This window comes from Ursus arctos, unplaced genomic scaffold, assembly GCF_023065955.2.
Source record: "Ursus arctos isolate Adak ecotype North America unplaced genomic scaffold, UrsArc2.0 scaffold_24, whole genome shotgun sequence".
Lineage (NCBI taxonomy): Eukaryota > Metazoa > Chordata > Mammalia > Carnivora > Ursidae > Ursus > Ursus arctos.
This window is the reverse complement of record NW_026622919.1, coordinates 43959716-43985141: the sequence shown is the minus strand read 5'-3', so window position 1 is coordinate 43985141 and position 25426 is coordinate 43959716. Positions and strand designations below refer to the sequence as shown.

At 40.1% G+C, this 25426-nt stretch overlaps 1 protein-coding gene across 9 annotated transcripts in view; it reads left to right on the top strand.

Moving 5' to 3' along the window:
• Positions 1-25426, top strand: part of SMG6 (SMG6 nonsense mediated mRNA decay factor) — a 228562-nt gene that overhangs the window by 121269 nt on the left and 81867 nt on the right. Inside the window, exon 14 of one of the 9 annotated variants that reach the window (XM_057317742.1) lies at positions 1-25426. This exon is cut by the window's left edge and continues 4163 nt beyond it. The exons of the other annotated variants lie outside the window; for them this stretch is intronic. The gene's annotated coding sequence lies outside the window, so the exon portion shown is untranslated. 9 annotated transcript variants of the gene reach the window in all.

The following is a 25426-nucleotide window of genomic DNA, read 5'->3' as shown; positions in this document are numbered from 1 at the left end:
TTACCCCTGAAATGCTGGTTGTGAGTGCTACCGATTTGTAGCAGTGAAAAAGCTTCAAGTGGTGTTCTGCATCTGCCTTATGTCCTCACACTTTGTGGTAGACAGAATAAAGATGGTCCACATCTTAATTCCTGAGACCTATTGAATGTTACCTTACAAGGCAAAGGTGCCTTTGCAGATGTGATTAAATTAAGTAAGGATCTTGAGATGAAAGATGATCCTAGATTGCCCAGGTGTGAATAATGTAATCACAAAGGTCCTTATAAGAAGGCAGGAGTGTAAAGAGTCAGAAAAAGGAGATGTGATGATGGAACTAGAGGTCCCAGTGAGAGACATTTGGAGATAGTATGCCGCTGGCCTTGAAGATAAAGGGAGGAACCGTGAGCCAAAAAATGCAGGTAGCCTCTAGATGCTAAAAAAGAGAAGGAAGCACAGAGCCTCCCACAGAGGCTCCGAGAACACTGTCAACACCTTGTCAACTGACAAAACTGACAACACCCTGTGAGCACCTTGATTTTAGGATTTCTGACCTTTAGAACTGTAAGGTAATAAATTGTATTGTTTTAAGCCATTAAATTTGTAGTAATTTATTACAGCAGCAATAGGTGACTAATACACCCTTCCAAACTGGAGAATTTTGCTGGGCTCTTCATTGTTTACTTCTCTTGCTGCTGCTTTTTTCTTTTTTAACCTTTTTAAATATGAAATGTACATATGGAAATGCATTAAACAGACTTGTCACAGAATGAGGAACTATATAACCACCAAGCAGGTCAAGAAATAGAACAACACAAGGATGGTAATTATCAGTCCCATTCAGTTTATGTTGGAGGTCCTAGCCAGTACAGTAAGATAAGAAAAAGAAATAAAAGTATTAAAAAGATGATTGGAAGGGCACCTGGGTGGCTTATTTGGCTAGTCTGCTTTCAGCTCAGGTCATGATCCCAGAGCCCTGGGATTGAGTTCTACATCGGGCTCCCTGCTCTGCGGGGAGGCTGCTTGTTCCTCTCCCTCTGCCCCTCCTCTGGCTTCTGCTCACCGGCGCGCGTTCTCTCTCTCTCTCTCTCTCTCTCTCTCTCCCTCCCTCCAAGAAAATCTTAAAAAAAAAAAAAATGGAAGGGGAAAAAATAAAGGTAAAGCTATCTTTATTGGCAAGTAATGTGATACATACTTAGAAGATCCTAAAGAAGATAAGGATAAATTAATAGAAAAGTGAATTTTGCAAAGTTGCTTGATATAAAGTCAGTATACAAAAATCAATTCCTTATCTACATACTAACATCTGACCAAATGAAATTTTTTTAGAAGTTGACTTCTTAAAAAAATAAAATATAAGTTGATTTCTTAGGAATGCAAGCTGTCAGTTGGCTCTTAATGACCTGATTCCATCTGTCCTCTATCCATCTGGCAGTAATTCTTAATGATTTATAGCAGAGAGAGGGCATTTTCCCATTTAAGAGCTATTGACTGCTATGCATCAGGCACTATTCTAGATACCACAGCCATGGCAGTGGACACAGTAGACAGTGGAGGGATCCCAGGGCATGGGGGTGTATTCTGTGTATTCGGTTGGTATAGTGAATATAGAATTATTTAATTCAGAGGTCTGTGCTTTTTAAGGTGCTTTTGTTTGTTTGTTTTTTACAAAAATAACCTTTCTGGGGATGGCTGGGTGGCTTTGTCAGTTAAGTGTCTGCCTTCAGCTCAGGTCGTGATGCCAGGGTCCTGGGATCGAGCCCCGTGTCAGGCTCCCTGCTCGGTGAGGACTTCTCCCCCTCCCTCTGCTGCTCCCCCTACTTGTGCTTTCTCTCTCTCTCTCTCTCTCTCTCTGTCAAATGGATAAATAAAATCTTTAAAAAAAATCTTTAAAAAAAATAACATTTCTTTATATTATAAAATAGATATTCATTTTAGAAATACTAGGAAAATCAAGATTATCAGTAAGGAAAAATAAGATTCTGTGATCCTTCTATCCTGGTTGGGTAGATGGATAGATGGACAGACATATGTGAAATTTTTTTGCTTTTTAACAGAAATAGAATCAAATCATATATACTGTTTTGTAATCTGCTTTGTTCACTTAGCAATATATCCTGCATATTATTTCCATGTTGACCTAGAACATGAATTTTAGTGGCTGCATTATATTCACTTGTGTGGACATACCATAATAATATCTGTAGATATCTAAAGAAAAACCATGTCCAGCCATATATTTAGAAATGAACTATGAACTGTATCTATTTCCTTTTCTGTTTTGCCTATGTAGTGGAAGAAGCTCTTGATATGGATGTAAACTTAGTAAAAGTTATGTAGTGTTTTGAGAAGTCCTCTGGTTTCTGTCTAGCAAATGTTATAAAAAATTTTTCCCCTTCTCATTTGAGGTGCAGTAAATACCTTGATGGGTGGCTTTGCTTGATGATTCGTTTCACCAGTGGCCCTGGCACTGACTGTTTGTATTGTGTATATCTCTCTGCCTACCTCATTGTTGCCCTCCCTCACCTTTTTTGTGCTCTCTCTTACCTCTTTACTAATTGTTTATAAATTTATAGACTTACTGATTACTACTTCTGTTTACTCAGGTACTTTCAGATTTATTAGTTACTGCCTGATTTATAAACCTAATTCCCCAAATGGGCCCTGTTGAACTCCGCTATCTTTATGCTCATGCTATGGGTAGGTCAATGACTAGGTGTTCTTTTTGTTCTAGGATAATAATTTTCTTACTTTAGCATTCATCAGAATCACCTGGAGGCCTTGTTAAAATACCCGATGCTGGGCCCAACCCTCAGTGGTTACTGATTATTTATTTGGGAGGGAGAGACAGAAAAAATTGCTTTCTAACAAGTTCCCAGGTGATGCCGATGGTTTGGGTAAAATACTTTGAGAACCACTGGTTTTAGGAATTTGGTGGCTGCCAGAGTTGTAGTCATCTTCAGGCAAAGATTTTGGCCCAGGTAAAAAATTTAAAAAAATAAAAAAACCAAAGATTTCTGGTATAAATAGTCTTCCTCATTCTGTCTTTAATTTTGGAATGTAGGGCATATTACCTAAGAGTTCATATACTTTGCCTCCATGTTTGCCAGACAGGTTTCTGAGCTCTTCAGGAAGAAGTTATATTCAGAATGCTATAAATATGTTTTTTTCAGAGTATATATGAAGAGTCACATGTCTGGATCTGTTTTCCCAAGAGGGCCCTCAGCAAAACATCTGACTTTTAATGAGTGTTTATCGTGTGCTAGGTACTGTTTTAATGCTTTAAATTATCTCATTTAAATGTCACAGAAGCCCCATGGGAATTTGAACTTTAAGAAAGAACTTGTCCAGGATGACACAGGTAAGAATGAAGGAGTCACATCCACGCAGTCCAAGTTTAGAGCACACACTCTTAATTGAATATAAATATGGTAGTAGGGTGGGGGAACAAATATTTCTTAGTATACCTCCAGTTCTCTTAACTTTGACAGTTCTTTTATTTTCACTGGGAGCTTGATTTCTCACTAGGAGCTTGGGAATTCTTTTTTTTTTTTTTTAAAGATTTTATTTATTTATTTTGTCAGAGAGAGAGCACAAGCAGGGGGAACAGCAGGCAGAGCAGGCAGAGGGAGAAGCAGGCTCCCCGCTGAGCAGGGAGCCCGATGCGGGGCTTGATCCCAGGACTCTGGGATCATGACCTGAGCCGAAGGCAGACACTTAACTGACTGATCCACCCAGGCATCCCGAGCTTGGGAATTTGTGACCTGGTTTAGGGAGATTATCTGATTTCCATAATGGTTCTTGAGAATGAAGAAAGAAGTAAAAGTTCATATGAGGGGAACAGATGCTCAGATTGAATTTATCTGCTTCTTTCTCTCTGGGTTGGATGTTCTTCACATCTTGGAATGCCCTGCAGCCCAAAGATACCTGAGTGTCTAGAATATGAGTCTTTGGAGAGAGAACTTTATTTTTGAGAAACCCTTGAGAGTGCTCTAAGAGGACTGAATTTATACACAAGATGATCTACAACATTTTGGAGGTGTGCCCAAGAGCAAAAAAATCTTCAGAGTTGTGGCAGTGTAACTATAAGGACCAGAAAGTCAGGACAATGCCTTGGGCTCCAGACTTTGCAGGCAGGATTGCTTAGAGATGAACAAGCTCCCATGGAGTCGGTTGATGGGGGTAGCTGATGCATAAAAACCTGAAGGTGAGTGATGGAAGTTTGCCTGCCTATCTACAGATAAACATACAAACCATCTTTGGCTCAAGACTAAATAAATATGGGCCATAATAAAAAAATAAAGTTGAGGGGTGCCTGGGTGGCTCAGTCCATTAAGCATCTGCCTTCAGCTCAGGTCATGATCCTGGAGTCCCGAGATCGGGCCCCACATCGGGGATCCTACTTCTCCTTCTTACTGTCCCCCCTGTCATGCTCTCTCTCTTTCCCTCTCTCTCTCAAATAAATAAATAAAATCTGAAAGAAAAAAAAAAGTTGAAATGGGTAAGAGGAAGAAGTATGTTACCTAGAGAGAGGACTTAACTATTGACATAAATGTTTGCCTCCGTACTTCCTGTCCCACCCTTTTTCTTTAATGTAATTCTCATATATGTAAAAGAATATTATGTTTTTACTTTATAACTTTAGATATCTGAAAATAATCTTTATTAAAGTTAATACCTTTACTTTTATTAATTCGTTGGTATGTAATTTACATACAATAAAATCTTACATTTGAAAGTATTGATGGTATATATCTACCTGAGTTATGACCACCCCAATCAAGATATAGAATGTTACAATCCCCCAAAATGTTCCTAAGTGCCACTTTGCAGTTAATCTCCCCAGTCCCACTCCCCATCCTAGGTAACCACTAATCTAATTTTTTTTTAAGATTTTATTTATTTATTCGAGAGAGAGCACCAGTGGGGGCCGGAGGGGAGAAATTGTGCGGAAAGAGAGGGAGAAGCAGACTCCCTGCTAATCAGGGAGCCCGACATAGGGCTCGACCCCAGGATCATGACCTGAGCCGAAGGCAGATGCTGAAGCGACTGAGCCACCCAGGAGCCCCTAATTATTCTTACTATAGATTATTAGTATTACCTGTTTTAGAATTTCACATAAGTGGAATCATACATTGTGTTCTTTCACTCATTATGGTATCTGTGAGATTGATGCATGTTGTGTTTTTCCAGTGGTTCATTCCCTTTATTGATGAGTAGTATTCCATTATATGGATATATCACAGTCTGTTTATCCATTCACTTTGGGTTTGGACATTTGGGTTTTTATTCTTTGGCTCTTATGAATAAAGATGCTCTGAACATTAATGTACAAGTCTTTTTGTGGACATATGTTTCCATTTCTTAGGGGTAAATAGCTGGAAGTAGAATTGCTCAGTCATATGATAAGTATATTGCTAACTTTAAAGAAACTACCAAACTCTTTTCCAGAGTGATTGCACCATGTTATAGTCCCACTAGCAATGCTTGAGAATTCTAGTTGTTTCACATCCTTGCCAACATTTGGTATTTCTAGTCTTTAGAATTTTAGCCATTCTAGTAAAGTGTGAAGTGGTCTCATTTTAGTTTTATTGACATTTGTGTAATTAATGATGAACATCTTTTCTTGTGTTTATTAGCAATTTATAGGTCCTCGTTTGGGAAATGTCCAAATCCGTGCCCCATTTTCAAAATTCAGGATATTGATGTTTTCTTATAGGGTTGTAAAAGTTCTTTATATATTCTGGACACAAATCCTTGTCAGATATGTGACCTGTGAATATTTTCTCACAGTGTGTGGCTAGCTTTAAAAAATTTTTTAAAGACAGAATCCTGAAAAGCAGGGGCGCCTGGGTGGCACAGCGGTTAAGCGTCTGCCTTCGGCTCAGGGCGTGATCCTGGCGTTATGGGATCGAGCCCCACATCAGGCTCCTCCGCTGTGAGCCTGCTTCTTCCTCTCCCACTCCCCCTGCTTGTGTTCCTTCTCTCGCTGACTGTCTCTATCTCTGTCGAATAAATAAATAAAATCTTTAAAAAAAAAATCTTGAAAAGCAAATGTTTTTAATTTTGATGAAATTTGGGGTTTTTTAAATTTTTCCTTTATGATTAGTGGTTTTTCTGTTTTAAGAAATCTTTGTTTTTGCCTTCTTAACTTTACCCTTAAAAATTTTTTTTCCCAGTTGTTCTAGGGCTAATGATTTGCATCCTTACCTTTTCAGAATATATTTTAAGGTCAATATTATATCTTTTTACACTTCACACCTAAGCTTCCTGTTTCCTGCTTCATGCTTTACGAATGTAATCATCTTAAAAGAGTATAATTCCGTTTACCCATTCCCTCTTGTTTAGTGCATTTGTCTTCTCTTGGACTTTTCGTATGGTATAAACCCTACTGTACCCTGTTATTATTTCTAGTTAAATAGTTACCTTTTAAGTAAATTACAAACAAAAAGAAAACATAAACTTTTCTATTTATCTACTTATTTACGGGTACTTTTCATGCTTTTCATTCTTTTCAGTAGATCTGAGTTTCCAGATGATGACCATCTCTCTTGAGCCTAAAGGACACCCAGGTGGCTGGTGACAAATTCCTATAGCTTTTGTTTATCTAAAAATGTCTCTTTCTCCACTCCCTCCTTTTATCTTTGATTTTAAAGGATTTTTTTAAAAACTGGATATAGAATTCTGGATTGAAGTTTTTTTCTTTCAGCATTTTCAGATGTTGTTCTCTTATTATCTGGCACCCACTGTTTTCTCAGGAGAAATCAGCATTCATTTGCCTCTCCGTATAATGTATCTTTTGGGGGGAGTCTGCTTTGAATATTTTCTTTTTATCTGTGGTTTTCAGAAGTTTGATTGGGATGTGCATAGGTGTAGTTCTTTTTACATTAATTCTGCTTGATGGTCACTGACCCTTTTGGATCTATAAGTTGGTGTTTTTCATCAAATTTGGGATATCTTCCAGAGATGATTCTTTTTTTTCTACCCTACTTACCCTCTCTTCTCTTTCTGGAATTCCAATTATGTATATGTTAGACATTTTCACATAGTCCCACACATATGTGAGGCTCTGTTTATCTTTAATGTTTTTTCTCTCTAGTCTTCAGATTACTTAGTTTCTTTTTTTATTTTTAAGATTTATTTATTTTAGAGAGAGAGAGAGAAAACACACAAGAGGGAGGGAAGGGCAGAAGAAGAGGGAGAGAATCCTAAGCAGACTCCCTGCTGAGCATGGAGCCAGTGCAGGTATATATCCCAGGACCCATGAGATCATGACATGAGCCGAAACGAAGAGTCAGACGCTTAACGGACTGAGTCACCCTGGAGCCCCCCTCCCCCCACCATTACTTGGTTTCTGTTAATCTGTCTTTACGTTCATGGACTCTTTCTTTGCCATTTTCAATATAATGTTTATCCAGTGAATTTTTTATTTTACTCTTTTACTTTTCAGTTTAAGAATTTGTACTGGGGCGGGGGGGGGGGTGCCTGGTTGGCTCAGTCAGTTGAGCGTTGGACTCTTGGTTTCAGCTCCGGTTGTGATCTCGGGGTTATGGGATTGAGCCCTGCGTAGGGCTCCACGCTCAGCAGAGTCTGCTTGAGATTCTCTCCCTCTCCCTCTGCCCCTTCCCACGCACGCTCTCTTGATCTCTCTCTCTAAAATAAATAAATATCTTTAAAATAATCTCTCTTTAAAAAAATCTTTTAAAAAAAGAACTTCTACTTGATTCTTTTTTATAATTTTCTCTGTTGATATTCTCTATTTGTTTACTCATTAAGGCTATATTTCCCTTTAATTTTTTGAACATCTTTCTTATTAATATTTTGGACATATTTATAATAGCTGCTTTTAAAGCCTTTGCCTGCCAATCCCAACATGTGGGCCATCTCACATTTGATTTCTGTTGAATGTGGATTGCATTTTCATGTTTCTTTGTGTCTAGTGATTTTTGTTTACAGTCCATGGACACTGGATAATTTGTTAGAGAGATTCTGGATCTTGTTACCTTCCTCTGGAGAGTACCTTTTTGTTTGTTTTTTTAAAACTGGCAGTTAAATTTCTGCTTGATCATCTTGAACTTCTGTAGGCTTGGTTTTTACATATTATTAGGGCAGCTTCGTAGGAACCTAGGCTGTTTCCCAAGCCCCAGTGACATGTCAACCTCCCCCTGCAGACTTTGTTTCAGGCTGGGTTTTAGGATCTATGAATGCAGACTTAGATTAGCTCTCACTCTAGGGTGTGTATCCTCTGGAGTCTCAGATGGTTGCCAAAGGGTGTTAACAAAGTGTTAAAACCTCTTCACTCTGGCAGTGTTGGAACTCCCGACTCCCCCATCCTGAGACAGTGCTTTTCCTGCACCACTGCTGGATCTTTAATATCTCTTTCTGTTCCACTCTCAGCCCTGTAGCAGCTGCCTTTTGGTCAGCGTCTGGTGGTCTTGGCTACATTTGTACAGTCAGCCTTTATCCCCTTATTCACTAAAGATTCTCACATGTACTTTGTGCCATTTCTTTGTACAACTTCTTCCTGTCTGTTTCCCTACTTGCTGATTCCATCCCCTTCAGCTACCCAGATTCTGCCTCTGCCTCTTCAGCTTAACAGAATGACCATGATTTCCCTGGGACTCAGCTTTCAATGTCATGGTTGGAAAATTATCCCCAAGCAGAGGACTGAGTGATCATGGGTTCATTTTATGAATTTCTCTTTTCTCAGAAAGCACAGTCTTTTTTTCTCTCATGAAAGGGGAACAAACTTTAATCATAAAAAAATATTTCTAGTGTTTTTCCCCAGTTGTACTGAGAAATAATTGACATACATCATTGTATATGTTTAAGGTATACAGAATGATGGTTTGATTTACAGATATTTGTAAATGATTGCCATAATGAGTTTAGTTAGCATCCATCATCTCATACAGATGCAATAAAAAGCAAAGAAAATAATTTCTCCTTATGATGTATCATACAGCAGCGTTAACTATAGTCATCATGTTGTGTATTACATCCCTAGTACTTGTTTTATAATGGGAAGTTGGCACCTTTTGACCACCTTCCTGTAATTTGCCCTCTCTCTACCCCCACCTCTGGTGACCACAAATCTGAACTCTTTCTCAATGAGTTTGGTGTTTTAGGGATCATGGTCTTGCACTGCCTGTTGCCCACTGCCTACCAACAGTTGCCTCAGATATTTTATAGCTGTTTATGGTGGGAGGACTAGTCTAGTACCACCTATTCCATCATGCTGACAGACAGAAGGTAGACTGTGTTTACTTGTTAATTACAGAAGTAATTCATGCTATCTGAAATACTAAAGTCGTATAGAACTGCAGAATATAAGAGTACCAGCCCTTCCTTCCAATTTTGTCTTTACTTTCTAGTAAAGTCTGCAGTTGATCTTCATCAGGAGGTGTCGGTCGCCATTAAAAGCAAAATAGGCAAAAACTGCTAATAACAGTCTGGTAACCGTTCTTGCAGACATACATATACAGAATATTAACTTTTCTAATAAAAATGCATGTTGTATATACATTACTCTTTTTTAAGCTTAATATATATACCTTGCAACTGTTTCTGAATCAGTTTGTATAAATCTACACCAGTTTTTTTCAAGTTGCATCATATTCCATTGTTAGAGATACAATTTATCCATCTTTTTTAATTGAGGTATAATTGACACACAGTGTCCTCTTAGTTTCAGGTGTACATCATAGTGATTCGGTATTTTTATACATTGTGAAATCCCCATGATAAGTGTAGTTCATCTGTCACCATACAAAGTTATTACAATATTATTGACTATATTCCCTATGCTGTACTTTTCATCCCTGTGACTTATTTATTTAATAATTGGAAGTTTGTACCTCTTAATCCCCTTTACCTGTTTCACCCACCTTCCCTCCAACCCCTCATCACTCTGGTAACCAACAGTTTGTTTCCTGTATCTGTGACTTTGTTTCTGTTTTGTTCATTTGTTTTGTTTTTTAGATTCCACATATAAGTAAAATCATACAGTAATTTGTCTTTCTCTGACTCCTTTCGCTATGGCAAGGTTTCATCATACATGGCTGGATGAGAATCCATTGTATACATATGTCGCATCTTCTTTATCCATTTTTCTATTGACGGACACTTAGGTTGCTTCCATATTTTAGCTGTTGTAAATAATGCTGCAGTGAGCATATAGGGGTGCTTATATCTCTTTAAATTGGTGTCTTCATTTTCTTCAGATAAACACCCAGAAGTGGAATTGTTGGATTGTACAGTAGTTCTATTTTTAATTTTTTGAGGAACCTCCATAGTGGTTTCCAAATTGGCTGCACCAGTGTACATTCCCACTGTCTTCTAGGTGCTGTTTAGTTATGTCCAATTTCTTTTATTACATACGGTACTAAAATGAGCTTCCTTGTACTTAAATCCTTGTATATTTATAAGACTTTTTTTTAGAATAGATTCCTACAAGTGGAATTCCTTTATCAAAAGATACACAAATTTTACTGTTTTTACAAATATTGCCAAATTGCCCTCCGAGATGATTATACCAGTTTACACTTCCATAACAGTATACAAATGTCTGTTTCTTCATAGTTTTACAAATACTATATATTATACCAATATTTTTAATATTTGCTTATTTTCTGGGTTAAAAAATGCATCTCACTTTAACTTGAATTTGCTTACTAGTGGAATAAAAGATCTTTCTGTATATTTACTGTCTGTTTATATTTCTTTCATTCTGACTTGCATATTTATGGCCCTGCTCATGTTTATATTGTTATATATTATTGATATGTAGGAGTTCGTAAACACTGTAGTTTTATTTCATATGTTGCAAATATTGTCTATTTGTAGCTGGTATTAAAATCTTTATATTTTTTACAGTGTACAGTTTAAAATTTTTATGAAGTCAGAGCTGTCTCTTCCTGCATGACCTTTGGGTTTTCTTGTCATGCGTTCCTCATCTTTGTATACACCTATTATTGTTCTTGTTGATCGTTTAACTAGATCCTCTAAAAAGAAAGGTTTGTGATTAATAAGACACATTGTGATTTACCCAGGCTTCCATTGGAATTTTGGCTGCAAAGTAGGGACTGCTACTTTTAAGTACTCCAAATATTCCAGAATAGCAACCATTTGGAACAAAGGCTTTTGAAGGTTTGATGTTTTCGTGGACAATTTTTTGTGATATCATTATTGTCAGTGACAGGAGAAATGAATCTTTAGCTGCCTAAGAGTAAATCCAAATGTTTCTTAACTACAAGTAAACTCAGAAGTAACCAGATGAAATAATGTAAAACCTCATTTGTAGTGAATGCTTATCTAGCAGTAGATTTTTTCCCTTCATGCACACAGCCCCCCTAAAGTGAAGAAGAGAAAAATGAGAAACTGTTCCTAATTCTAGAGTGCAGTGGAAAACGTGGTTTGCACATGTGCAGCAAGAAGCTTTGGAGGGTTGGAATTGCACAATGCGTGTAGGTTGAGCAATTGCTTAATAAGGCCTCCACATTGGGGGGTGTCCTTTGCTCTTGTGCAATTAGGGAACTCCAGAGCTGCCTGAATAGGGGATTTCCTTTTATTTCTTACATGCCATTTTAAAAATTCACTTTTTCCCTTCTTTTCAATGTTCATTCTTTTTTTTTTTTTAATTGTTCTTTTGAATTCTTACTTGTAGTTTTCTTCTTCCTTTTTTTTTTAAGGGAAGAGATTAATTAGCCACCCAGCCACATGTCCCCACCTCTATGATTAGAAGTGAGCCTGGGCCGGGTCCCACAGACGGTGGGAGGATGGTTGCTGACGCTGTTAAAGATTTCTGGTTCGGCTTCTTCTCACAGCTGTGATACTCGGCTGGTTCAGAGTGTTTGAAACATGGGTTACTGATCAGCCTGTATTCTGCTTTCTTAGTACTGGAATTTTGCAGGCTTTGTAATGAGTTTTCTGAGGTTTTTGCCTGTTTTGCTTTTAATGGCGACCGACACCTCCTGATGAAGATCAGCTGCAGACTTTACTAGAAAGTAAAGCCAAACTTTAAGCTAAAAGCATAGGAGCCAACCAGTGAGAGCCAGAGCTTTACAGTACTTGTTTCTCTCTTGGCAAAAGAAACGTCCTTGTTTTCTCCCTTCTTCCCTTTACCTTGCTCAGTCATACTCATGTTAGATAGTACTTAGTAAGCATGCATCTGATTCTGATTCTCTTCGCCTTACCTTTGTGCTGGGGGCACTAGAATCTCTTTTCTCTCAACTTTGCTCTGTTCCAGAGGAACAGGAGAGGTAGTTGGGTCAGAGTGCCAGAAAAGCAGAAGTTAAGTATGTGGATTTCATAGCCGCATGTATGAGTGTTTGTGGGGCAGGGAACTTCTAATGGAAAACATTTGTGTTGTATCGAAAACAGAGTGAGGCCTGGTTAGAGTCTGTCTGCTCTGTCTGTCAGTCTGTTCCCCACCAGCACTAGTCATTGTTCTCCTGGGAGTCTCAGGCGTATTGTGGTTTCTTCTGCTCTTGCTATCCTCTAATCTTGCCAGAGTTTTTGTGTCACGGGTGGCCCCATTCGCAGTTTGGAGTGAGGCTGCAAGGGTGGTGACTAATGGCTTTGAAGGCACTCAAGCCCACATACTGGCTTGGAGACCTTTTTTAGGGTGAACCTGAGGAGAGGAAAGGGTCTCCAGCACAGACAGTGGGAGAAGCGTGCTTAGACACATTCAGATGGTGTATCAGTCCCTGCTTTTACTGCTAGCAAAGCACAAACCAGAAGAACAGAGACCAGAGGCAAAGGCTTGCTGTTTGGGCTTGCCATTTCATTTGTAAATGCTCATAAGGGATGCACCTGGATGCCCAGACTTGTCTCTGATGGGCTGATATCAATCAGGTTGTGTGGCTGGATCCCCTTTGGGAAATAGAGAAGAGAAAGTGCTGATTTCCCTGAGGATAGTGTCACTCCAAGATATGAGGGACCTGTAACTTGAGCTGTTCCTTTTTTTTTTCCCCTGCAGACCCTCTGAAATTCACATTTGTTCATCATTTTAAAAGAAAGAAAGAAAACAATAAAAAAGCAGCAGCTCAGAGTTTTCTGGGTCCCGAAGAAGGCACTTCACCAATGTGGTTTTCACATTTTCAGGGTTTTGGCTGGTGAATAAGATTGAGCAGAAATGCTCCTTCCCCTGATAACAATACATTCAGATGCAGGGTCAGGAGCGTGTGGATTAAAACCAGACGGTGGATGATTAATATTTTTGCTTATAGAGGTAGACATGGCAGCTTCCTCCGTTTCAGTGAAAAAGCTCTTTCTCTGCATTTGTATGCGTGCGTATCCTTACATGCTTGGGCTCTTCAAAGGTGGGAGCTAAGAGTTTCTGGTTTAGTTAGAGTTTCCAAGTACCATTTCCTTCCTCTCACTTGAGGCACCCAAGAAGTACTAGAAGGAATAAGCTGTGAAGCAGAGGTGTGAAGATAAGCTACTAAAATGAGAGTGGGAATATGCTCTCTTTTCCAAGCTGACTGCTTCTTACAGCTCTCCAGATACTGATGGAACACGCATCTTTAGCCACTCGACCTTCTCGCTCCCTATGGACCTGTGACCACATTATAAGAGATACAATTTTTCTTTCAAAATATTGCCCCTTTGGAAGTGCCCATCCCCATCATTTCACTAGTAGATAATGACGACATTAAAAGAAATTTTATTGTTTCAGGTACACTTTATGTTTTTTGACCTCACTCACTGACAGCACAACAGATTTTGGCAGGTGTTTATTATTTTAAAAAAATGTTTCAGGATTTACTTTTAGTAGGTTCTCTGCACAATTAACCTGTTTATACAAAGAGGTCTCCAGTTAGCCTAAATCTCGATTTCCCTCATGATTTTAAAACTTGCATATACTTTGCCGGTTGTAGAAACGGAGATATCTGCCCAAATGAAACAGGAAATGAAAGGGGAGGAGGAAAACCAGGCCAGGACTCAGTATCTTTTTATCTGCATAAAGAAGATTGCATTGTCTCTGTAACAATGAAAAGTCTAGGGGACAAAGAGTATAAAGTTCCTTTTACTGCAACAGAAATCTGAGTCTGTTTTAATGTTGCCTCCAATTTCGGGGTGAAAAGAGGCTCTTTGTCAGCCCTGTCACCCTCTAGCTGTATGCATTCCCAGGTATCCCTGAGCACAGAGTGCAGCGATGTTTCTCTAATTCATTCCCTTCCTGAGAGACTCAGATCTTTGTTATACAGTTTTGACAAACATACAGTCATGTAACCAACACCACAATTAAGATGCAGAGCATATCCATCATCCAAAAAATCTCCCTCGTGCAACCAGCCCGTCTCTCCACCCCTGGTCACCTCTCATCTTTTTTCTGTCATAGGGATGACGTTGCCTTTTCCAGAATGTCATATAAATTAAACCATACAGCAGTTAGCTTTTTGAGGCTTCATTATAGCATAATGCCTTCGAGATTCATCCATGTTGTTGGCTATGTCACTAATCCATGCTTTTTTGTCACACGGTACTATCCATTGTAGGATAGACCACGATTTGCTTATCCATTCACCTGTTGAACATTTGGGTTGTGACTATGGATTGACTAGTACAAACATTCATGTATAGATTTTTATGTGAATTTAAGTTTTCATTTCTCTTGGGTAAATACCTAGGTATGAATGTTTGGGTCATTTGATAGGTTTATGTTTTTGTTTTTTGGTTTTTTTTTTTTAAAGATTTTATTTATTTATTTATTTGACAGAGATAGAGACAGCCAGCGAGAGAGGGAACACAAGCAGGGGGCGTGGGAGAGGAAGAAGCAGGCTCCCAGCGGAGGAGCCTGATGTGGGGCTCGATCCCATAACGCCGGGATCACGCCCCGAGCCGAAGGCAGACGCTTAACGACTGCGCCACCCAGGCACCCCGATAGGTTTATGTTTAATTTTGTTAGAAACTGCCAACCTTTTCCAAAGTGGCTATAACCATTTTGCATTCCCACCAGCAGTGTATGAGAATTGCAGTTTGGCCACATCCTTGCCAGCGCTTGATTCCACATTTTGTTGTTGTCATTGTTGTTTTAAGTCATTCTAACAGGTACCTCGTTACAGTTTTAATTTGCATTTCTCTAATGTCTAATGATGTTGAGCTTCTCTTCATGTGTTTATTTGCCATTTTTCTATTTTTGGTAAAGTGTCTTCAAGTCTTCTGCCTATTTTTGAATTGTTTTCTTACTGAGTTTTGAGAGGTCTTTGTATAATCTGGATACAAGTCCTTTGTCAGCTGTGTACGTGTCACAAATATTTTCTCTTGATCTAGCTTGTCCTTCTACTTCAGAGACTAGGTTTTGACTGATTAAATGCTGAGAGCTAAAGGTTTCAGGCTCTCTCGGTAGAGGAAAGTAAGGAAATCGAGACCTTAGTCAGCAGAAAAATGTGAGGACCACCCCTTTTGAAGCTGTTTATTTAAAATAAAAGAGGGGGGAGAAGGGTGGGCCAGGAATGAATTGTGCAGACAGATGTCTGAAGCTTTTTTAAATTCCTTCTCTCTCTCCTGTCCCCACCTACGATGTGAATTTGGGGCTCTTATCTTCAACTGGGTTCTTCAGTTTCTGCCATCACTCTAAATCCACTGAGGCCTCTCCAGCTCTGCAAACTCCAGTGGAACACCCGAGAGGGCAAGCCAGCTTCTTACCCAGAATATATTTCAGACTGAAGGCGTTTTTGATAAGTAATCGTTCCCAAGCCCTAAAGTGATAGCCTCCAAGGAGTCACCCACTTTGAAGAGCTTCTTTCATCTCCGGCTGGACTCTTTTCCAAACAAGCATCGGCAGAGCCTAGCCTAGTCAGGGCTCTGCCACACAGGGTTCTGCCATGAGAAGCAAATTGGCAGCAGCTGGCAGCCCCCTGAGGCAATAGAATTCAGTTTTCAGAACATGAATTAAATGTGGATGAGATATTTATTTATCATGGGACTCTTTCATGTTGCGTGGAATTTTTTCCACAAAGCAGCCCACTTAGGTGCAGTGGAGAAAATAGGTCCTGTCCCATTGGACAAAAGTCAAGAAAAGGTAGTATGTGGAATTTGTCACTTTTGAAGAAAATACATCTATACTTTTATACTGGGGAGAGTAAGTAGAAAAGAAAGCTCCTGTACTGGCCCCCACTCAGTGGCAGCTTCTTGTTCCATAGGTTTAAGGAAGACTTTGAGGAAATAAAAGTTGTTTGGGAAGATCCAGGTATAGTTTGCATGTTGTTATAGGTGGAGGGATGAAGTGTGAAGGCTCCTCCCACCCTCCGTCTTGCCTCAGACTGTGTCCTGGAACCCTGGGCAGAGAAAGCACTGCTTTCTTTCCTATTTCTTGAGATTGTTGACAGCCACGTAGGGATCAGAGAACAGCAAGCAGGAAGAGCGACACGCCCAGCATGTTGGCAGAGACGGGGAGCTGCACTTCTGTGACCCTCCTGATCAGCTGTGCTTGTTCCCGGGCTCTTATCCCTTTTTAATTGCTGACACTCTTAAGGTGTTTTTCTTAAATAACATTTGCCACTAACTAGACACTAGCAGAATTTCTTTGTGCACATGACATGGATCACTGTGTGATGGTCAGAGAAGGCCTGCTTTAGTCCCAGAGGTCTGTCCATTTCTCCAGGATAATGTAGTCTGGTCAAGGCTTTCTGGCTTTTGACCCCAGTAGGAGTGATGTATACAGAGAAGAATTTCTGACCCTTCACCAATCTCAGTTATTTGAATGCCTTTTTGTAAATAAAACATCTTTTAGGCTGGCTTAAAACTGTTTCTGCTCGTGTGGTACAATTTCTCACTTTACTAAGGACAAATAAATTTAATTAAAGATGAAGTTGTAATGTGGAATAATAGTTCAAGCTTTAACAACAAAGGGAGGGGTTAAAAACAAGTTCTGCAATAAATCTGCAAGTGTGGAATCTAAGGGAAATGATCCCATCTGGAAAACTCTACCAGTGGTGCCGCGGCTGGTTTGTGGAGCAGTGCGGATCACAGAGTGAAAAAAGACCCTGCAGTCTTGAAAGATGACAGGTTCCTTAATTGATGTCCATTTCAGCTGGTGCTGTGCCAGCTTATGTTGGCCCCAGCCCAGCGTTGCTGTAATTTGGGAGCCAGGTGTGAAGCATTTTTGTTCCGTCTTGTTCCCCAGCACCTACAGAAGCCTCACGCATCTCACTTGCAGCAGCAGCACTCTGTAGGAAGCAGATGTACAGGTAGAGGTGGAAGGAAGTGTCACAGCTGGGTTATGGATATTTAAAAAAAAATCCTCCTCCATATTCAAGTGAGATCTGGGCTTGCGAGTTGGGGGAAAGGGTATTTCACCACCTCGGTATGAGGTGTAACTACCATGCACCCTAATTACTCTGATACTTGTTTGTGATTTTTTTTTTTAAACCTGTCTTATTACTTTAGACTTAACATTTCATATAGGCAGAGATGTACAGTGATTTGCCTTCTGTCTAACTCTGGAAACAGCATATAAAGAATATCAGAGTTGGGTCTGATCACTTCCATAGCATCCAGGAGTCAAGGGAACAAAACTTTCTGAGAGATGAGCTCCTCCTGACTAGGTGGGGACATAGTTGTGTTCTTTCGGGCGATCAAGATGAACACAGTAGAAAACATAACGTCATCTGTCTAATGCACTGATACTAGGCCCTTGATGCGCAAGAGTATGGATGCAGTTGCCTGCGCCCCCCCACTCCCACCTCCAGAACACCTTCCCAGAATTCAGTCTACATTCCCTCTAGCCCTCGGGTTTAACTGAACGTTAAAGAGTGGGCAGTTCTGCCTTTCAGGATTACAAAACATGAGCAGGGGCCTCCCTGTGAGAACACTGAAGTCCTGTGCACATGGGACTTAAATGCTGAAATTAGTGTTTTGCCACTGGCTTACGTTTTGATATAAGGTAAGTTTTAGCCTTCTAGACTGAGTCAACTCTGTTTCCTGGAGGGCCCAACCCATAAGCAGATGACTAAAGAGAGGCATTGGTGTTCCTTCCTTTAACTCAGAAACTCACGCAAAGAGTCGAAGGTAGCTTTTGGCATTGAGAATCAGACCATGAAGTCAAGGAGTAACTACAGGCCTGTGTAGGTTGTTTTTTGCTCCAAAAGGTGCCAGGGTCAGGGGGCAGCCGTTGGTTCACCAGTAGCTTTAATTTGTTCTTCCTTACGTTGTCAATGCCAGAAGGTGGAAAATGGCTGTACCGGATGTTTCAAAGAGGGTGAGGAGCTAGGAAGTGAAGTTTTCCTCTAATTAAAGTTTTATTTAAAACCGGCTCATTCCATTTTTTTTTAATTATAATTGTTAAAATATACATAGTATAAAATTTACCATATTTAAGTGTACAGTTCTGTGGCATTAAATACATTCACATTGTTTTGCAACCATCGCCACCATCCATCTCCAGGACTTTTTCATTTTCCCCCAACTGAAACTGTACGCATTAGACACTAACTCCCCATTTCCTCCCTCTCCCAGCCTCTGGCAACCATCACTTCACTTTCTTTCTCTGAATTTGATGACAAACCTCATGTAAGTGAAATCATTCAATATCTGTCTTTTGTGACTGGCTTATTTTACTTAGAATAACATCATCAAGGTTCATCCTGTTGTGGTACGTATCCAAATTTCCTTCCTTTTTAAGGCTGAATAATATTCTCGTCTGTCTACACCACATTTTGTTTATCCAACGATGGGATGGACAGTTGTGTCACTTCCACCTTTTGGCGATTGTGAATAATGCTGCTGTGAACATGGGCAGCATACAAATACCTGTTCAGGTCTCTCCTTTGACATCTTATGGATGTCTACACTGAAGCGGCATTGCTGGATCATATGGTACTTCTCTGCTTAGTTTTTTGAGAAATTGCCATACTGCTTTCCACATGGGTGCACCATTTACATTCCCACCAGCAGTGCACAAGAATTCCAGTGTTTCCACGTCTTCAACACTTGTTATTTTCTGGTTTTTTTATAATAGCCATCCTAATGGGTGTGAAGTGAAATCCCTTTGTGGTTTTGATGTGCATTTCCTTAATGACTAATGATGTTGAGTGTCTTTGTTATGTGCTTATTTATTGTATACATTTAAAAAATACAGTTTCTACTTTCTCACTTGATTGGCCTTGGAATACCTGAACATTAACTTTTTCCCTTTGAGGCAAAGGAAGGCAAGGTAGAATAAAAGAAAGTGTCATATGTGAGCTCTGATCCTGACTCTGCTATAGGCTGGTTGTGTGGCCTTGGGCAATTCATATAAACTCTCTGGGCTTCTCTTTTTCTCTCCCCCCCCCACCCCCGGTTTCTGTCTCTTTTTCTGTAAATCTAGGAAACCTATAACTGCCTTATCGACATCAAAAAGGCTAGGAGAGATGTTCAGGTCTGTGAAAGTACTTTGTAAAGATATAAAAGAGGGAAAATGTGTATTCAAAACGTTTGCCCATTTTTAAAATTATTATCTTTTATTGTTGAGTTGTAGGGGTTCTTTATATATTCTGGATAAAGTCCATTATCAGATACATGATTTGCAAATATTTTTTCCCTTTCTGTGGGCTGATTGCTTTTTCACTTTATTGAAATTTTTAATTTTTTTTAAAGATTCTGTTTATTTATTTGAAAGAGAGAGAATGAGCAGGGGCAGAGGGAGAGGGAGAAGCAGACTCCCTGCTGAGCTGAGATGGGGCTTGATCCCAGGACCCTGAGATCATGACCCACGCCAGAGTCAGATGTTTAACCAGCTGAGCCACCCAGGTGCCCCTGAAATTTTTAATTTTGATGAAATCTACTTTATTACAAAGACATTTTTAAACAGTGTGAACTGGAAAAGTTTATCAACCAAAATAGCCTTAAAAAAAGGAAGTTCTTTCTATCTGAAATAGATGCTTTAGAAAACTATCCCAGATGCAGAAAGGGATGGTTTGCCATGATAGTAATTATCAAATTGGATCGAATTAATTACAAAAGAGTCATGAAATTAGGCAGCCCCTTACAAAATATTATGGTTAGTCTTCTACCTAATTAAGAAGTAATCTCTTGTGTCCTCATAGCCTCTGCTTCGCGTACTTCCCAGAGTTTAATATATCATGAGTTAGCCACTATTAAAAAGTTCTTTCCCAAACTGAACATAGTCTGCCTTTCTATGGTTTCCATTTACTGGTTTTAGAGAGATTCTCTTAGAGTTATAGAGTCTTTGTTTTTAATACCTGACACATCTTAGTATATGTGAAATTCTCCTTAAGTTTTCTTTTCTCTAGGTTAAATATTCACCAGCAAAATCAAATGGATTCTTTTTTTTTTTTAAAGGTTATTTTTTTGTAAGTAATCTCTACACCCAAAGAGGGGCTCAAACTCACGATCCTGAGATCAAGAACCACATGCTCCACCAACTGATCCAGCCAGGTGTCCCAAAATCAAATAGATTCTTGACCAGCGTTATCACATAGAACTTTCTGTGATAATGAAAATGATCTGTTTCTACACTATCCTATGTGGTAACCACTAGACACATGTGACTCTTGAGGACTTGAAATGTGACTAGTGCAGCTGAGAAACAGAAATTTTTAAAGATTCTTAGATTTATTGAGAAATTTTAATTTAATTTTAATTAAATTGAAATATCCACGTGTGGCTATTGGCTACTGTATGAGACACTCCCAATTCTCAATTATTCTCCTGGCTAGATTCCTCTATACCACTGGTTCTCAAATTGTGGTAACTAGGACCAGCAGCATGAGAGTCACCTGAGAACATGTTAAGTATGTAATGTTTTAGACCCGTGAATCAGAAACTCGAGGGTGGAGCCCAGTAGTCACTTTCAACAAAATCTTCTGGTGATTCCAGTGCACTAACACCTGAAAGCCAATTCTAGTTCTTCAAGGTTCCTTTTGAAAGCAGTGTTCAGACATGGTCTGACGTGCATGGATTTCACCTGAAGAATGTTTTAGTGGCTTAAAAAAAACTTCGAATACTATTACCTAGGTAGCACATTGACTGGTATGTTGTAAAATAAATAAAACATGGTTATGAAGAAAATTTTTTAAATAAAGTACCAGCTGCAATTCAGAAGAAAAAGAGTTAAGAGAACTTTCCCCCCAGTCTCATGCACAGTCTTATAAGTGCTAGAATTAGAACCCAGATCTTCTCATTCTCACCCTGGTATGCTTTCCATCTATCAGGCTATTTCTTAAATCTATCAAGCTATTTCTTTTTTTTTTTTTTAAGATTTTATTTATTTATTTGACAGAGATAGAGACAGCCAGCGAGAGAGGGAACACAAGCAGGGGGAGTGGGAGAGGAAGAAGCAGGCTCACAGTGGAGGAGCCTGATGTGGGGCTCGATCCCAGAACGCCGGATCACGCCCTGAACCGAAGGCAGACGCTTAACCGCTGTGCCACCCGGGCGCCCCTATCAAGCTATTTCTTGAAATAGGCCCCACCTTTGGTTTGGTGTTTCCCAGAAGAGAAAAATCTGGTTCCTCCCAGCATGTATTTCACTCTTCCCCCCCTTTGGGGGGCGTCCCTGCCTGCTCTTGTACCACTTCCCCTTCACTAGGGTGCCTCTGTAGTCATAACTGATGCCTTGGGAACATCTCCCCTCTTCAGGGTTTAACAGACTTCACCTATATAGTTCTCTTCTTTTAATATGATTTTTGTCCTCTTGCGCTTAAAACCTGGAAGAGGAGCTGGCTTGTTCTGTTGCTGGCCTTGAGCCAGATGTCATAACTTCAGGCAGTGCCACGCTACATATCTCCAGCAGTTTGAAATGGAGAACGGAGTTAGAGATAAGATCAGCAGCTTTAGGTGATGGCATTGTTTCAAATAAACCATGCATGACCCAAAGCTTCCACTTCAAATGGGGAATGAAATTGCTTCATCCTTTGACAGCTTGCTGCATGAAAGAAATTTATCTTCACTTAATTGCTTTAGATCCCAAGAGGCTACATACAGTAATTTCTAGGAGATAATTATATCAAATTAAACTATGCAACTGTGAATGTGAATATGCGACTGCAGCGGAAGACCCAAGGTCCTGATGAACTGGCTGGTGGGCTTCTGTTCTCCTAGACTGCCGACTCTCTGAGTCCGCTGACTGAGATGCAGGGTCCTTGGTATCACCCTGCACTGCTAGGGTTAAACGGTCTTGCCTACGAGTACTCCTTTAGCTGGGTAGCATTTTGCTCAAACTCCTCCCAAAGCCGGGAGGGGTCAGGCTGGCTGGCTGACTTCCGGCTACATGTCTTCATCTAGTCCGGCTGGGCACGGTCTGTCTACACTGTGGGCCAGAGCCACTGGGGGTTCCGGTCAGTGGCAGCTGAAAACCAGCAAACTTGTTGATTTTAAAACATGACTATTTAGATGTTAGGGATAAACTTCCTGTAGATGGGGACAGGCTCCTTAATCTAGGCATGTTTCAATTTCCAGGCCTCCTTTCCCTGGCCTTTATGTTTGAGAGTCTAAAACTTCCACTCTGTCATTTTCATTAATCCCAACTACTACCCTCCTTTACTCCATATTTTTTTCACTCATTTCTGAAATTCCAGGGCTTTTTTTCCCCTCCACCCCCAACTAAATAACTATATTTTCATGTTGTGGTGTAACAACTCCTAGAAAGATCAGGGGCCTTTTTCTGAGTGTGGGCACAGTTCTTCTGAGAGCCTCTCTCACCCCTTTCTGCCTGCATCTACCTTTAAGACTACACACTGAACTTTAAATCGTGAGCTCCTGGAAACCACTCTCTCATAGACATCCCCAAGTGTCCAGTCTGGTGCTGTAGATTTCATGAGGGCTTGATAAATATTTTCTGTGTGAGTAAGAGCCAGTGGGGCATAGCTGGATGACATGGTTTACAGGCACTGCTGCCCTAAAGACAAGGGAGAGCTGACTTAGAGGTCTGGGGGACTTTTGGATTCTGTACTAAGATCAGTGACTGTCTGAGCCAATGTCGGAGGGGGAGGGGCTGCCAAAAATCAAAGTGGTCCAACTCAAGCAAGAATCTGCAGAGCCAGAGATTTCCATTTCCCATCAAGTTCTGTCCTGGCCAGTACCATGGAGCCTTATCACAGGGGTCATTCTCCAGGTGTCCTTTGTCCCTCCTTCTCACTTAGGGTCAGCCATACTCTTCAGATCAGAGCGTAGTGTTGCCTTTTCTTTAAACTCTTCCCCAAGAAACCTGACAGCTATAATGAGTAAGCCAATTTGCATTTGAAAAAGGTCAGAGTGGTATGCCTTCAAGGGAAATCTGCAGCAAGTACTGTCACATCATTTCTTGGATTCACATCAAGGAGTTTTTGAAGGAATTACACTTTCGCTCACATCTAAAACATGAGCACCTGAGTAGCAGCCTGGAGGGGTCATCAGGGTCAGGTATTCTAGTATGTTTTTGAAGCTAGAAAGACATTTGTCTGTATTATCACCACCTCTGAGACCCTCTTCTGGAGCTTCTTTTCTGTCTTCCCTGTCAGACTAATAGTAGACACCTAAAAGAATTTTCTCAGTCCTGAACTGAAGTATGTCGATGTTAGAAATGCCTCGAGTTCGGGATACAAAATCAATGCTCAGAAATCAGTTGCATTTCTATACACGAATAACGAGACCGAAGAAAGAGAAATTAGGGAATCCATCCCATTTACAATAGCACCAAAACCCATACGTTACCTTGGAATTAACCAGAGACGTAAAGGACCTATATTCTAGAAACTATAAATCACTCTTGAAAGACATTGAGGAAGACATAAAAAGATGGAAAAATATTCCATGCGCATGGATCGGAAGAATTAACATAGTTAAAATGTCCATGCTACCCAGAGCAGTCTACACTTTCAGTGCTATCCCGATCAAAATACCGAGGACATTTTTCAAAGAACTGGAACAAATAGTCCTTAAATTTGTATGGAAACAGAAAAGGCCCCGAATCGCCAAGGAACTGTTGAAAAGGAAAAACAAAGCTGGGGGCATCACAATGCCGGATTTCGAGCTGTACTACAAAGCCGTGATCACAAAGACAGCATGGTACTGGCACAAAAACAGACACATAGACCAATGGAACAGAATAGAGAACCCAGAAATGGATCCTCGGCTCTTTGGGCAACTAATATTTGATAAAGCAGGAAAAAACATCCGGTGGGAAAAAGACAGTCTCTTCAATAAATGGTGCTGGGAAAATTGGACAGCTACATGCAAAAGAACAAAACTTGACCACTATCTCACACCATACACAAAAATAAACTCCAAATGGATGAAAGACCTCGAGGTGAGGCAGGAATCCATCAAAATTCTAGAGGAGAACATAGGCAGCAACCTCTACGACATCGGCCAAAGCAACCTTTTTCATGACACATCCCCAAAGGCAAGAGAAACAAAAGATAAAATGAACTTATGGGACTTCATCAAGATTAAAAACTTCTGCACAGCCAAGGAAACAGTCAAAACTAAGAGGCAGCCCACGGAATGGGAGAATATATTTGCAAATGACACTACAGATAAAGGACTGGTATCCAAGATCTACAAAGAACTTCTCAAACTCAATACACGAGAAACAAATAAACAAATCAAAAAATGGGCAGAAGATATGAACAGACACTTTTCCAATGAAGACATACAAATGGCTAACAGACACATGAAAAAATGTTCAAAATCATTAGCCATCAGGGAAATTGAAATCAAAACCACACTGAGATACCACCTTACGCCAGTTAGAATGGCAAAAATAGACAAGGCAAGAAACAACAATTGTTGGAGAGGATGTGGAGAAAGGGGATCCCTCCTACATTGTTGGTGGGAATGCAAGTTGGTACAGCCACTCTGGAAAACAGTGTGGAGGTCCCTTAAAAAGTTAAAAATTGAGCTACCCCATGACCCAGCCATTGCACTACTGGGTGTTTACCCCAAAGATACAGACGTAGTGAAGAGAAGGGCCATATGCACCCCAATGTTCATAGCAGCAATGTCCACAATAGCTAAATCGTGGAAGGAGCCGAGATGCCCTTCAACAGATGACTGGATTAAGAAGTTGTGGTCCATATATACAATGGAATATTACTCAGCTATCAGAAAGAACGAATTCTCAACGTTTGCTGCAACATGAACGGCACTGGAGGAGATAATGCTAAGTGAAATAAGTCAAGCAGAGAAAGACAACTATCATATGATTTCTCTCATCTATGGAACATAAGAACTAGGATGATCAGTAGGGGAAGAAAGGGATAAAGAAAGGGGGGATAATCAGAAGGGGGAATGAAACATGAGAGACTATGGACTATGAGAAACAAACTGAGGGCCTCAGAGGGGAGGGGGGTGGGGGAATGGGATAGACCGGTGATGGGTAGTAAGGAGGGCATGTATTGCATGGAGCACTGGGTGTTATACGCAACTAATGAATCATCGAGCCTTACATCGGAAACCGGGGATGTACTGTATGGTGACTAACATAATATAATAAAAAATCATTAAATTTCAAAAAAAAAAAAAAA